The sequence below is a fragment of the Triturus cristatus genome, chromosome 7 (genome assembly GCF_964204655.1).
Source record: "Triturus cristatus chromosome 7, aTriCri1.1, whole genome shotgun sequence".
Taxonomy (NCBI): Eukaryota; Metazoa; Chordata; class Amphibia; order Caudata; family Salamandridae; genus Triturus; species Triturus cristatus.
In genome coordinates this window covers 935,672,201-935,685,436 of record NC_140590.1, presented here as the reverse complement: position 1 = coordinate 935,685,436, position 13,236 = coordinate 935,672,201, and the positions used below count along the sequence as shown (strand labels likewise).

Here is a 13,236-nt window from a genome sequence, read left to right as displayed (position 1 = left end):
TACAGAGTTTATATGTTGTGCAGACCTTTCCTATTGTCTACCCCATAGATATCCTTGAGACCCTTCACCATAAAATGATAACCTTAATTTGGTTCAGTAAATCTCTGTGAGTTGCCAGCTCAGTTCTCTGTAAGTCCACATGTTGTTAGGAACTAAGATTTCATTATATGGACATATTTACTTATTTTGAGTAACCCAACTGAAACTGTAGTTGGGTCATCTATTGGGAAATTTTGGTTTACTGTAGAACTGGAACATTCTACAACCCCACTGGGAAATGCCTGCCTATCTGCATAATATCACAAGCGCATGGTGAACTTTCCCAAATGTGCCAGGAAGTACCATATTACTTGGCACAGGTTGCCTGGTTAATGGCATAATCTCTTTCACCTCTCCACTGTCACTCATTTGTTAGCAACCCTGGCCTGCTGCCTGAGGTTTGAAATAAATGATTTTGTAGATGGTCACCCAATAACCCCTCATGTCTGGGTGACCTGTATATATAACCCCAGCTCACCCCCTTGGTAGCTTGGCACGAGCAGTCAGGCTTATCTTAGAGGCAGTGTGTAAAGCATTTGCACATAACCAATAGTAAAACGGTGTAAGCACTACAAAAGGACACCACACTAGTTTAGAAAAATAGCCAATATTTTTATATACTTTAAGACAAGACCAAAAACGATAAAAATTCACAATACAGTACCTTCAAATCTTCAGTTGTCAAAATAAGCTTTAACAACAGTTCCTTGATGTCGATAGCATTGTCCGGGACTATCACGTTGTTGTGAGCAAACAAATCCAAACAGTTCTGGCTGACAGCGGCGACACGGGCCAGCTACGGTGTCGGGAAGATCTGTAAACAGTACCTTTTGGTAATGCAGGGCGCCGGCGACCTCGTCAATGAATTTCCGAAAGCACGGCGTCCGCAGGCGTCGGTTCCGGAGGTCAGTGCAGGAGTTGTCAGGGCTCTCGAAGTCACGCAAGCTGCAGGTCGAGCTCCTCTCTGTTGGGATCAGGAGCACTGGTGTCGGCAGGCGTCGGGTGCTGTGGTGTGGCGTGTGGTGCCTTCAGGTCGCGGTGCGAGCAGTGGCTTGGTGGCGGCGCCAGATGGCGTCTTCGATGAGACCAGGGTCACGGTGCGAGATGAAGGCGGTGCTCGTCATGGTACTGGCAGGTCACGGTGCAAGCAGCGTCGTCATCTTTGCTGAAGCGCTGTCGGCTGACGAACTGGAGTCGATGGCGCCAGCGTCGGTAGGCCAAGGCTGCAGTGCGGGATGAGGGCCATGCGTCATGTAACTTTACAAGCGGTGCCCTCAAACCACAGTGCAAGCAGCGGCGTGGAGCGTCGTCGTGGTGAAGCGAGGCGGTGCCAACAGGTCGCGGTGCGAGCAATGGCTCGGTGGCGGTGTCAGCAGGTGTCGTCGGTGAGACCAGGGTCGCGTTGTGGCGGTGCCCTCTGCGGTGCCAAGGCGTCATCGTGAAGCAAAGTTGGTGCAGAGTGCGGTGCCCACAGGTCGCGGTGCTAGCAACGGCTCGGTGGCAGCATCAGCAGGCGTCGTCGGTGAGACCAGGGTTGCGGTGCCGCCTTCAAGACACAGAGTCGGCAGCGGCGTCAAAAACGTAGTCCAGTTGCTTTTCTTCTGTTGCAGCACAAAACACACAGTCCCCAGTGCTGAGGGCAGAAGAGCTTGAAGTCTTTGTAGTTCCTGAGACTTCTTGAATAGGGGGCAAGCTCTACCTCAAGCCCTTGGCGAAACTCTCAAAGCAGATTGCAGAAATTTCAGTCCAGTCCTTTCATTGCCCAAGACAGAAGCAGCCACTGCAGGTCCACACAGCAAAGCACACAGCAAAGTGGTAGTTCCTCCTCACAGCTTCTCCGGCTCTTCTTCTTGGCAGTCTTCTTGATCCAAAAGAGTTCTTAAGTTCAGGGGTCTGGGCACCGATATTTATATCCCCAAATCCTTTGATCTCTTAGGCAGAGAGTGTCTGTGCCCAGCCAGAACCAGTTCTGCCTTCTCTAGTGTGATTTCCTGGCAGGAGCTGGAGACAGCATTGTCAGAGGCAGACCAGGCCCTTTGAAGTGCAAGGAAATCCCCTCCCTCTTCCCCATCGCAGCCCAGGTCTATTCAGCCCTCTCCTGACCTACCTAGACTATCTGGAGTCACTCCTGCTCCCCAGCCTTCTGTCATCCAAAACCCAGACAAGCAATTCACATTCCAGCAGAAGCACACAGGATGACTGAGCAAGAAAATACCTACTTTCTAAAAGTGATATTTTCAAACACAGAATGTAAAAATCACCTTCACTAAAAGATGCATCTTTAGATTCTGAGTTCAGGCGCACTAAACTTTATTTTCCCACCTAGTTGCCAGGGCCAGTTATGTTTATAAGATGTTATAAACAAACTTCCCATTCTGTCCTATGGGGAACAGGTAGCCTTGCAATAGTGAAAAACGAAATGGGCTGTAATTCACTATCAGGACATGCCACACACACCAGGGCATGTCCTACCTTTCACATACACTGCACCCTGCCCACAGGGGTACATTGGGCCTTCCTTAGGGGTGCCTGACATGTAAGAAAAGGGAAGGTTAGGGACTGGCCAGTGTGTGCACGGGCCATGTCGACGTGGCAGTTACAAACTGCGCGCAGACTCTGCAATGGCAGGTCTGAGGTTCCTTTTCCGGGCTACTCACGTGGGTGGCACAATCCGTGCTGCAGGCCCACGAGTAGCATTTGATTCACAGGCCCTGGCACACTCAATGCACTTTACTAGGAACTGACAAGTAAACCAAACATCCAATCAGGGAAACACCAAACCATAACATACTTTACCACAGGAGTACTTGCACTTTACCTCTGATCAGCAGTGCTAAAAGTGCGCAGAAACGCTACGGCAGCAAAAACAGGGTAAAAACCGGGAGGTCAGAAAGCAAAAACTCAAGGGAAACAAGCCAAAAGATGTGAAGTCTAACACATGTCCCCTCCATCTGAAAGTAGGGAAAACTACCCATCCTCCTGGGAGTTCTCTTCACTAAGGCGGAAGAACCTGGACAGACCATCTGCATTGGCATGTTCTGTGCCAGGAAGGTGTTCCACCGTAAAGTCCATTCCCTGTAGGGAGATGGACCACCTCAGCAGCTTTGGATTCTCACCCCTCATTTGTATCAACCATCTGGGGGGCCTGTGGTCTGTCTGAACCCAGAAGTGAGTCCCAAACAGGTATGGTGTCAGCTTCTTCAGCACTCAGACCACAGCGAAAGCTTCCCTTTCTATGGCACTCCACCTCTGTTCCCTGGGGAGTAGTCTCCAGCTAAGGAAGACTACAGGCTGGTCTAGGCCCTCTTCGTTCAGTTGTGAGAGCACCGCTCCCACTCCATGCTCCGAAGCATCAGTCTGCACGACAAATTCATTGGAGAAGTCGGGTGCCTTGAGCATGGGTGCCGTGCACATGGCGGCCTTCAGGGCATCAAACGCCTTCTGCCAGGACTCAGTCCAGATCACCTTCTTTGGCTGCTTCCTGGAAGTCAGCTCCATTAAGGGGCAACAATGGTGCCATATCCCTTAACACACCTCCTGTAGTTCCCGGTGAGTCCTAAGAAGGCCCACACCTCTGTCTGGGTCTTTGGGGGCTCCCAAGCCAGAATGGTGTCAATCTGGGGTTGTAGCGGTGCCACCTGGCCGCTTCCTACCTGGTGTCCCAAGTACACCACCGAATCTTGCCCGATCTGGCACTTACTGGCCTGGAAAGTGAGGCCTGCCCTCTGCAGTGCCTTCAACACTTCCCCAAGGTGTTGCAAGTGTTCTTCCCAGCTGGAACTGAACACTGCGATGTCATCCAGGTAGGCAGCACTGAAATCCTCCAGCCCAGCCACTGGTTGACTAACCTCTGAATGGTGGCGGGGGCATTCTTCAACACAAAGGGCATCACCCGAACTGGTAATGTCCTTCTGATGTCAAAAATGCTGACCTCTCCTTGGCCTCATCGGTTAAGGCAATCTGCCAGTACCCAGACGTTAAGTCAAACATGCTGAGAAACTTGGCAGCTCCCAACCGATCAGTGAGCTCATCTGCTCTGGGGATGGGGTGAGCGTCAGTCCTTGTGACGGCATTGAGCCCACGGTAGTCCACACAAAATCGCAGATCTGGTGTGGCACCGGGTGCGGCAGCCTTTGGAACCAAGACCACTTGGCTGCCCAAGGACTTCTGGACGGCTCGACCACCCCTAATGCCAACACATTAGAGACCTCCTCTTTGATGCTGGCCTTGACTCGGTCAGTCAACCTGTAAATCTTGTGCTTCACAGGCGGGCTGTCACCGGTGTCCACGTCATGGGTACACCATTGAGTAACACATGGGGTCAGGGAGAACAGTGGGGCAAACTGACCCAGCAACCGTTGACAGTCGCTCTGCTGCTCGTCGGTCAGTGTAGGGGAGAGGATCACACCTTCCACTGACCCATCACATTCCTTGGCAGACAGAAGGTCAGGGAGAGGCTCACTCTCCTCTTCCACCCCGTCATCTGTCGCCAAGAGCATGCTCACTTCAGACCTCTCGAAGTGGGGTTTGAGTCTGTTCACATGGAGGACCCTCGAAGGGTTCCGGGGAGCCTGAAAATCCACCAGGTAGGTGACGTCACTTTTGCGCTCCACCACCTCAAACGGCCCAGTCTACTTGTCCTGCAAGGCACAAGGTTCCACTGGGGCCATGACCCACACTTTTGCCCAGGTTGAAATTCGACCAGAGTGGCATTCTGGTCATACCACTTCTTCATTTCTTCCTGGCTTGCTTCTAGGTTCGCCTGAAGCGGGCAGTTTGGTTCCGGAAGGCCAGCATGTAACTAAACACATCCTGGAGAGTTTTCCTGGGAGCTGCCTCCCAGCCCTTTTTCACCAAACTCAGAGGTCCTCTCACAGGGTGACCATACAGAAGCTCAAAGGGACTGAACCCAAGAGACTTCTGTGGTACCTTCCTGTAGGCAAAGAGAAGGCACAGCAAGAGGACGTCCCAGTTGCGCATCATGGGTTCTGTTAGACCCTTAATCATGCCATTCAAGGTCAGGTTGATTATGGAGTGGTGAACTTGTAAGTTACACCACACTTCTTCCACAGGGATGTCATATACTTAGATATGAAGTTGGTCCCCTAGTCAGAAACCACCTATCTGGCGAACCCCACTCGGAAAAAGATCCCTATTAACGCCCGGCCCACCACTGGTGCCGTCGTTGTCCTGAGAGGGATTGCCTCCAGGTACCGGGTGGCATGGTTCACCAAGACCAGGATGTACCTGTTGCCCATGGCTGTATTGGGATCCAGTGGCCCCACAATGTCCATCCCTACCCTTTCAAAGGGTGTTCCAACAACCGGAAACGGTTGGAGAGGAGCTTTGACCTTCCTCCCACTCTTACCACTTGTCTGGCAAGTTTGGCAAGACCGGCAATGTCCATCTGACTGCCTTCGCATTTGGGGCCAGAAGAAGTGGGTGACAAGCCTGTCAATGGTCTTGTCCTGCCCCAAATGTCCTGCCAAAGGCACGTCATGAGCCAGACCCAGGAGGAAGGTCCTGGTCTGCAGCCTGCCAGACTCTTTCTGCTCCTTGCAGAATTCCTACCTGGTGGGACCTCCTTCTTTTTGTCAATGGGTCAGCTCGGAGATATACCCCAGTTCAGCTCCCTGCTTCCCTGTAGGCACCGGGGCGTCCCCCTCAAGGTCCGCCTCCTCCCGGTCCGTGGGAACTTCAGGGGCCGGTTTCCAGTGCCCCTTGCCCTTTCTCTTGGCAGGGGCTTGGGACACTGTGTCAGGCTCCAAGTCCTCTTGACCACCCTCTCTGGACGCCATTGACTGAGTGGACACGCATGCCCATTCTGGCAACCCAAGCATCTCCAAGTGTGACCTGAGCTCAACATCCTTCCACAATGACTGCTCCAGGTCATTACCTAGCAGCCAATCTACAGGCATGGAACGGCTCACAACCATCCTCAAAGGACCTGAGGACCCCCACACGAAGGGAACCTGCGCCACCAGACACTGTCGCTCTGAATTGTCTAGCGCAATTACTTGGTGGAATGCCCCTCGGACTACCTGCCTCTCAGAGATCAGGTGACACCGGACTGAGGTCACACTGGCTCCGGTATCTCTGAAAGCCTCTACTCTTTTCCCATTGATGGTCACCCTGGTGCTGTAGTTCTTTGTGTTAGGGGGCACCTGGCTTCCTGGTACCATATCACTGTCCCCTAGTGAGACGAGGGTCATTTCTGCGGGGTCCCCACCCTCCTGTGGGTACTCTTCCTCCTCCCCAAGCGCTACACTAGCCAACACCTTGAACTGCCCACCGGTGGGTGGCTGCGCCCCCTTGGTACACTTGGGATCCCCCTTCACGTGGCCCACCTGGTCACATTCAAAACCCCTGCGGGGCCGGTCTCGGCAGGCTGTCCTGATGAGACCCCTGGCTTCTTATCTCCGGGGAGATGGGAACCTTTAACCTGGGTGTTAGTTTGGGGCCCTTTAGATAACTCCTGTGCTTTACCCTTGTCCCCCCCACTTTTCCGCTGGGGACCCTGCCCACCTTTGACTGAGTCTCCCCCAAACACTTTCTTGTGGACCCGGGTACTCACCCAGTGGTCCGTCTCCATAGCAAGCTTCCTGGGGTCAGTAAGCTTACTATCAACTAGGTGCTGGCACAGATCTGCAAAACATATGTGAGAAGTTGGCCTTGTATATGCTGTCCACTAATTAAAGTGGGCACGTTGTACCAGTCCAAATAACCCATATTGCTGATTAGGTTAAAGTCAACCTTTATAGAAAGCTTTCCTAGTGGTAGCTGTGGAGAGCAGCCATCAGGCTAAGTCTCGAAGTAATGTAAAGCAGCTTGTTTTACCAGATCAGAACCTCCTGAATGACCAAATGAAAGGAGAACCACACAAGAGATATATAGAATATATGTATTTATTACTAAATACTCTCTACTTACCTCTTTATGAGATTAGAGCACAAAGCACACAATATTAAATCACTAGAACGACAGTAAATAGCACAATACACAGCGGGCTCCGGGGGGAGACCGAACTATAAACGAAGAAAGTGGTATAACAACCACGACTTAACTAGACACAGTGCCTAGAGCACGTAGAATCGCTGGGACCCCAAGGAACCACCCAAAGTAGTGATACAGGGGACCCACGGAGGACGGGTGCAATGTGAGAACACAGGAGTGAGCTCCGTACATCCCAATGGGAAAGTCGCGGTTGGAAAATTACAGTTTAAGGAGACTTCGGAGAGGACTTCAAGCAAACCTTTTGGAACATAGAAGGTTCTAAGGCCAGCACCCTTGTGAGTACCGAGGTACCCTTGTTACCTATCCCAGAGGAGCCGGGTGCATAGGGGTCAAGTGGTGTCGGAAACCCTCGTCTTTTTCAATGGTGTGATGCGAAGAAGTGCTGCTGCCGGGAAGATATAAAGTGTCCAGTGAAATCCAAGCCTGGATCTGAGGTGAGAAGAACCTGAAAGCAGAGGGGACAGAGTCTTGGTCACTTCAGTGTGACCAGGGGCTCAGTAGACGAATGGCCACCGATGTCGGGCGCTTCAGGTGAGAAGATAGGATGCTTGACTCTGCAGCCACGGGGACCAGGAGATGTCGACAATGACCAAAGTCCGGAGGTGAGCTGTCCCACGAAGGATGTCGAGTGCTGGGGGGTCAGTGTCCGGATCAAACTCCAACAAGCCTTGGCAACTGCAACCCACACGGGCAGAGGAAACAAGTTACGGTGAGGACCAGCAAGGTCCTGGGGACTCTCCAAGCAATGGAGAGTCAGGGCACGTCTGGAGCAACCAGGAAAGCCCAAGGAAAGTCAAAGTTACCTTAACAGGGACCCACAGCCCAACGGACCAGGGATCGCGAAGGGAGCTCTAGCTGAATCACGAAATACCAGCCCACGGGACACTTGTGGAGTGTAGGCCAGAAATCTTCGGTGGAAATACTGCTCGGGCCAGGGCTACACGTAACCCAAAGCACAGCCCCAGTGATCGCCAAAAAGCATATGCTGCTGCAAAAGTACACGGTGCACAGGGGTTCGGGTTGCACGGTCCCCACGAGGGATACTGGTCTCAGAATTGCTGAGAGAGCAGATCGACCTCAGAGACGCCCGGGAACCCACCTCCTGTGTTGCAGAAATCTTCGGAGTCCTCAGGAGCTCGGGAGATGCAAACTGGTCAGATGCGTTCAGGTGCCTGCTGCTGCAGGGGAGTAACTCCTTTACTCCAAGGGAGATTCTTCAGTCATCCAGCGAAGTGTAGATCGTCGAAGTACTTGGTTTCTGCAGCAGAGTTTAGTCCAGGTAAAATCTAAAGTCCTGTAGTCAGGGTTCCTACTTTATACCCAAGGAAGGGGTTGGACAAACTCTGGGGACCCACCTATGGGAGGGTCAGGACAGAGGGGTGGCTACACCCATGTCCTTTGCCCAGTTTCGCACCAGAGCAGGAGCAAATGGCTCCCGCAATCAGTTTGAACTGGACTATGCACAGGGACAGTGCAGACTTTCAAACACTCTCAGTGTGCACCCACCCAGCCCCAATACACTAAATCCTGTCTGGGAGGTTGTCACACCTCCCTATGACAGGAAACCTATTGTCAAGCCCTCCCCTGCTTGAGCTTGGCTCAGCAGCAGGAGGGCAGACTCCTGTCTGTGGCTGGCAGCATCCATTTTGTGATGCCCAGGTCGAGAAAGCTGGTATCGGGTGTACCAGTGTTTCACATAAGTCCCTCTAGAAGGGTGGAATCATACCTCTCCCACCAGTTACTGGCGGGGAGGTATGATTCCAAGGTGTTTGACATCAAACACAACATGTTTCTAAGCAGCTGTTTTAAAGTTAGCAATTACCGCGAGGTTATAATGCACTTAAATATATATGGTTGGCTGCATCACAAACAACCCCGGAAAATAGGTTCTGAAGGCTGCAGAGGGGCTCTGCTCATGCAGGGGCACCCTCTCACATAAAACTCAGCACCCTGCCTTCAGGATTGATAAGGCCTGCCATAGGGGTGACTGATAGGTTTAAAATAGATATAGTGAACCTATATCTAAGGGGCGCGTGCACCACCTTACACAGGCTGCAGTAGCAGACCTGTGGTGTCAGTCTCTCAGGGGTGGCATAAAACATGCTGCAGGCCCTCGGAGGCCTCTGGGGTACCTATGCCCTGGGTACATAGTATACCATATACTAGGGACTGATAAGGGTACCCCAGTATCCAATCTGGAGTGTACCTAAAGTACATGCAATCAATTTAGAGGAGAAAGCAGATCGACTGGGGTCCTGGATAGCAGGATCCCAGTCAGTCTAAGTCAAAAACAGTGTGACATCCGCAAAAAGTGGGGGTAACCATAAGAAGCAGATCCTACTCTCCTACAACATAGACCAGACAAGTGCTCCCATGCAATCGAATTGTAGAGCCCCTGAAAATCTGTCACATTACTGCCCTTCACCCAGCCATCCAGTGACCGGCAGAACACATCCACACATTCCAACCAAGTGTTGGCATCAACATTCTTACTGGACCTGAACTGATCCCTGTACTTTTCAGGGGTAAGACCATACTTGGTGAGAAGGGCGTTCTTCATATCTGGATAGGTGAGGTTATGCCCCTTACCCAAAGCTATTAAAGTATCCCTTGCTTCTTCTGGGAAAAAAGGCGGGAATCCCGCTCCCTCAAGGACCCTATTCATGTGGATTGCTGCCTCGTACCCTTGAAACCACCTTTGTATGTCACCCCCCTTTTTGAATTCCTTGCCTACATTCTTAGGGATGTGTACAATTCTGTCTGCCTGTCTTGATGAATTAATTGCTGCCACCATCTGAGCTCGGCCTACTTCTTAGCTCCAGCTCCTTAAGACCTCGCTCATGGTCTAAGAGCATCTTCCTTTCCTCCGTGGCTATTCTTTTGTCTTCCCTCTCACTCTCTATCCTGAGTTTCTCCAACTCGAACTTCCTTGCTTACCGCCTGTCCTCCAGCTCCTCTGGGGACAGGATGCTGCTGCCTGATCTGGAGGCTTTCCCCTTCCCACAAGCCCATCTATCCTAGAAATAAGCTCCTCCGCCTCTCTACAGAGGTCACCAAATTGCCCACTCACACCTCTGGCTGCTACCCAGGCCCTCAGCGTCTTTTGTAGCTCATCCTTCCTAGTGAGGCCTCTGACTTGGACTTTTAGGTTTTTGCTAATTGATTTCAATTCCCTAACATTGTAGGCTTCCAACCTATCCTCTTCAAAGTCAATTTCCATTGATGCGACCGATGACGCTCCTGATTCCGGCATGATGAAGTTGCAAGTTCAAACTGGCAAAGTAAAACATAGGGCAAAAAGAAAAAGAACTAGTATGTGGCATGTAATGGTCTGCGATATGGTAGTAGTGCACACCATTCGCTGGAAGTCAAGTGCAAACGCAAGTCCTATCCACGCCGCTGACACCAATGTTAGAAATGAGGGTCTCCAGTTGGCAAGGGCTTGCACCTTTGTCCAAGTAGGCACCCTTCTCCCTAGTCAGAGTAAGGGAGTTACACTCCTAAAATAACCCCTGCTCACCCCCTTGGTAGCTTGGCACAAGCAGTCAGGCTTATCTTAGGGGAAGTGTGTAAAGCATTTGCACATAACCAACAGTAATACAATGTAAGCACTACAAAAGGACACCACACCAGTTTAGAAAAATAGCCAATATTTTTATATACTTTAAGACAACACCAAAAACGATAAAAATCCACAATACAGTACCTAAAAAATCTACAGTTGTCAAAATAAGCTTTAAAAACAGTTCCTTGATGTCGATAGCTCCGTCCGGGGCTATCACGGCGTCGTGAGCAAACAAATCCAAACAGTTCTGGCTGACCGCGGTGTCGCGGGCAATCTACGGTGTCGGGAAGACCCGCAAACAGTACCTTTTAGAAATGCAGGGTGCAGGCGACTTCTTCGATGAGTTTCCGAAAACACAGCGTCCGCAGGCGTCGGTTCTGGAGGTCGGTGCAAGAGTCGTCGGGGCCCTCGAAGTCACGCAAGTTGCAGGTCGATCTCCTCTCTGTTGGGATCAGGAGCGCTGGCGTCGGCAGGCGTCGGGTGTTGCGGTGTGAAGTGCAGCGGTGTGGCGTGCGGTGCCCTCAGGTCGCGGTGTGAGCAGCGGCTCGATGGTGGCGTCAGATGGCGTCGTCGATGAAACCATGGTCGTGGTGCGAAATGAAGGTGGTGCTCGTCATGGTACTGACAGGTCACGGTGCAAGCAGCGTCGTCGTCGTTGCTCAAGCGCTGTCATCGGCTGATGAACTGGAGTCAATGGCGCTGGCATCGGAAGGCCAAGTCTGTGGTGCGGGATGAGGGCGGTGCGTTGTGTAACTTTACGAACAGTGCCCTCGAACCACGGTGCAAGCAGTGGCGTCGATTTTGGCTTGGAGCGGCATTGTTGGGGATACCAAGATGTCTTCGTGAAGCCAGGCGGTGCGTAGTGCGGTGCCCACAGGTTGCGGTGCGAGCAGCGGCTCGGTGGCTGCATCAGCAGGCGTCATTGGTTAGACCAGGGTTGCGGAGCAGCATTGCGACAGTGCCCTCTGCAGTGCCAAGGCGTCGTCGTGAAGAGAAGTCGGTGCAGAGTGCAGTGCCCACAGGTCACGGTGCGAGCAGCGGCTCGGTGGCGTCGGCGTCGGTGAGACCAGGGTCGCGATGCGGCGTTCCGGCGGTGCCCTCTGCGGTGCCTTTAAGACACGGAGTCGGCAGCGGCATCATAGACGTCGTCAAGTTGCTTTTCTTCTGTTGCAGCACAAAACAGAAGAGCTTGAGGTCTTTGTAGTTACTGAGACTTCTTGAACAGGGGGCAAGCTCTACCTCAAGCCCTTGGAGAAACTCTCAAAGCAGATTGCAGAAAGTTCAGTCCAGTCCTTTCACTGCCCAAGACAGAAGTAACCACTGCAGGTCCACACAGCAAAGCACACAGCAAAGTGGTAGTTCCTCCTCACAGCTTCTCTGGCTCTTCTTCTTGGCAGTCTTCTTGATCCAGAAGAGTTCTAAAGTTCAGGGGTCTGGGCCCGATATTTATATCCCAAAATCCTTTGATCTCTTAGGCAGAGAGTGTCTGTGCCCAGCCCGAACCAATTCTGCCTTCTCTGGTGTGATTTCCTGGCAGGAGGGGGAGACGGCATTGTCAGAGGCAGACCAGGCCCTTTGAGGTGCAAGGACATCTCCTCCCTCTTCCCCCATCGCAGCCCATGTCTATTCAGCCCTTTCCTGACCTACCTAGACTATCTGGAGCCACTCCTGATCCCCAGCCTTATGTCATCCAAAACCGAGACAGGCAATCCACATTCCAGCAGAAGCACACAGGATGACTGAGCAAGAAAATACCTACTTTCTAAAAGTGGTATTTTCAAACACAGAATGTAAAAATCACCTTCACTAAAAGATGCATCTTTGGATTCTGAGTTCAGGCGCACTAAACTTTATTTTCCCACCTAGTTGCCAGGGCCAGTTATGTTTATAAGATGTTATAAACAAACTTCCAATTCTTTCCTATAGGGAACAGGTAGTCTTGCAATAGTGAAAAACGAATAGGGCTGTAATTCAGAACATGCCACACACCAGGGCATGTCCTTGCTTTCACATACACTGCACCCTGCCCACGGGGTACCTTGGGCCTTCATTAGGGGTGCCTGACATGTAAGAAAAGTGAAGGTTAGGGACTGGCCAGTGTGTGCATGGGCCAAGTCGACATGGCAGTTACAAACTGCGTGCAGACTCTGCAATGGCAGGTCTGAGGTACCTTTTCCGGGCTACTCACGTGGGTGGCACAATCCGTGCTGCAGGCCCACAAATAGCATTTGATTCACAGGCCCTGGCACACTCAGTGCACTTTACTAACCAAACCAAACCAAACATCCAATCAGGGAAACACCAATCCATAACATACTTTACCACAGGAGCACTTGCACTTTACCAGTGATCAGCAGTGCGAAAAGTGCGCAGAAGCGCTACGCCAGCAAAAACGGGGTCAAAACTGGGAGGTCAGAAAGCAAACACTCAGGGTAAACGAGCCAAAAGATGCGAAGTCTAACGAGAACCAACCCAACAAACTGTGATGCAAGCATGGCTTAACAGATGCAAGGGATACGCTGATAAAGTTTACCTTGTGCAATTTTTACACTCGGGTAAGCATGACACAGTGCAAAAGGGAAGAAAATAGATATTACATCCATTGAAAGGCCTGAAAC

The 13,236-nt window shown here is 51.6% G+C and overlaps 1 protein-coding gene across 13 annotated transcripts in view; it reads left to right on the top strand.

The window, feature by feature from the left end:
* Positions 1–13,236, top strand: part of STING1 (stimulator of interferon response cGAMP interactor 1) — a 216,052-nt gene that overhangs the window by 15,211 nt on the left and 187,605 nt on the right. The gene's annotated exons all lie outside the window — the stretch shown is intronic.